This window comes from Pteropus alecto, unplaced genomic scaffold (assembly GCF_000325575.1).
Source record: "Pteropus alecto unplaced genomic scaffold, ASM32557v1 scaffold20, whole genome shotgun sequence".
Lineage (NCBI taxonomy): Eukaryota > Metazoa > Chordata > Mammalia > Chiroptera > Pteropodidae > Pteropus > Pteropus alecto.
Window position 1 is genome coordinate 40227922 of NW_006436298.1, and position 2826 is coordinate 40230747.

The window sequence follows — 2826 nt, forward strand, 5'->3', positions numbered from 1 at the left end:
GAGTTGAATGGTGGCCCTTCCAAAAGATATTCCTCCTGGAGCTTGTGAATGTGACTTTATTTTGGAAAAGAGTTGTTGATTAAATATCTTGAAATGAGACCATTCTAAATCATCCTGGAGAGCCCTAAATCTAATGACAAGTGTCCTTGTAAGACAGAAGAAAAAAAGACAAAAGAGAGGAAAGCCATTTAAAAATAAAGGCAGGGATCGGAATTTTTCAGCCACGAGCCAAGGAATATCTGAACCTGACAGAGTTGAGAAGAGTTGGGGGAGGTTCTCCCTCAGAGCCTTTGGAGGGAGAGCCATTCCCTCGGCACCTTGGTTTTAGGCTTCTAGTCTCCAGAACGGAGATAATATTCTTTTGTTTTAAGCTACTGAGTTTATGGTAATTCGCTATTGGCAGCCCTAGCAAAGTAGTACACATATACTTTTCAGACTTTCTATATTTCCACTGTTTTTGCTCTAAGATTCCATATTCCTGGGGATTGAGTTTACAGCCTTCTGTGTAACACACACACAATCGTCCTCAATCGGATGCTGACTCTGACCTGGAACCGCATTATGTGCCTCAATTTTCTCTTCCTTTAGGTTCAAATTTTTTGTTGTTTTTCCCTCAGGGACCTCCCTGGAACCTGTGTCTGCATGGGAGGTAGGTCCCTCCCAGCCATGTCCATTTACCCTTGCCTTAGTAGGTAAGTTTAGAGATAGACGCCTGACTCACACTTAGCCATCAGTCAGAGCAGTGGACAGGTGGAGTTGTCACATGTAAATTCTGAAGTGTATATGGCCACATTTCATGGAGTATGCTGAGGAGCCAAGGAAGCGTGTCTGCAGAGAAAAAAGAATAAAGCAGACCATCATGTCGGAGAAAGAAAGCATGACCCAAACGCTGTCCACTTTCTGGTTCTGCCTTTTGGCTTTGTTCCTAATCATGAATGGAACATGTTCCCATTTTTTGTTTACGTAAGATTGACTTGTTGATGTTTGTTATGAAAGAGTCCTATGTGACAGCAGACCCAACCCACAGGCTCCCGTCATGCTTGGAAGAGTGAGGTTCACAGTGGGGGCTCCCTGGTTTCTAGCACTTTGTAACTCGCAAAACATTTCCACCACTTTGTCTCATTCCAACCTTGCATGGGTGAATGACCTTTGTGGCACTCTGGACAGGAGCTTTGACCTATACTTGACATGAAAAGACACTGAACTTTAGAGTGACAGAGACTCTGGATTCCCAGTACACTCTGCCTCATCCTATTCTGTTGTGTAAAACAAACACCCAAAGCAAAACTAAACAATCCCAGCAGGGTCTGAGTTATGAAATCATCTTCAGCTTAGAAGCTTTTGAGCAAAAGGAGTAATGGCACAAGTGCATTATCTGTGACTAAATACAGCCCAGACAGGAGGAGAGATTTGGAGGACAGAGAATGGCCCCGGCTGAGAGCTATTAAGAGCCCTCAGCCCTGGAAAGGATGACAGGGAGCACTTAATTGGGACTCTGATGTGAGGAGTAGTCACAAATAAGCTGACAAAGCCATACATAAGCCTGAGGCATCCAGGAGGATTAAGCGCCATTAGCTAACCTGTTAGCTTAGAAGTATTTGGCTTTTAGATGGTAGTTTTACTCTAATGTATTGACCTATACCAGTTAACTGTGGAAAGCAGGCTTTGTGGTTACGTTTTAGGTTTCAACATTTTAAAAAGTTAGGGAGCACAGATGATGAATATCAGAGAAGGTTCCTGCAATTACTGTCATCTTCCTCATCTTCAAACCTAGCTCAAATTTGTTGGGGTTTTTACAGTGTAATTATCAGTCAGTAGTTCTGCTACAGCCTCTTATTCCTCTCTAAGTTTTTGATTTGTAGCTGTTTTCTCTCAGAAGGAACATTTTTATGGCTTGTGAGGCTAAGTAAAATTGAAAATCATCCCAATGGTTTGGTCATTCATTCAACCAATATTTTATTGAGCACCAGCTATGTGCCAAGCATTGTTCTAGGAGTTCAGGACACATCAGTGTAGCTTCTATTACAAAGTATGTTAAAAGGGCAAGTGCTATAGAGCAGCATAAAGGATGGGGAGAATGGCTTGCAGCTTTCATTATGGTAAGTTAATTATTTTTTGTCCTACTCTCACTCTGCTGATCTTATATAAGCTCTCCTTTGAACTGCAACTCTGCAATCCTAACTAAATATTTTAGGATAGTACCATGCTCCTGATTTTAGGACTTCTACCTTAGTCTATTAGGAGTAATACTCTAAGGGCTCAGGAATTTGAATATTTAGCCCATACTCAGCTATGATATAATTTATCCATGTGTAACCCACCTGCATCATTAACCTACTCCAAAACCTTGCCAAATAAAAGGACACCCTTCCTTTCTCTTCATCATATCAGGGTTTATGTTAATCACGTTGCCTACTTATTCTTCATTCACCTTATTAGAAAAATCAGTGGAGGAAAAGTCCATCTTGTATAACCAAGCTGGCTGTTTCTGACATTTTTAGCAAAAATGAAACAGCTGAATTATCTATTTTTCAGAAGCGAAAAGAAAATTTCCACTTATTCTCTGTCACCTATCTTGCCTTCTCCACTTTCTGAAGAGTTGATACTAGCAGAGAGCTTCCTTTGGAGTTAAACAAATGCATCTTTTATTGAGACTTTAGAATCTAAACTTTCTTAAATAGAATTATTGGGAAAACCTTACTATCTTTGCTGAGTTCTCACCTTGCCCTGGATGACCAACTACATAATATTCAGGGCCCAGTGCAAAATGAAGTTTTGGAGTCTGTTCAAAATTATTTCAAGATGGCTGAAATACTGCCATTTGCG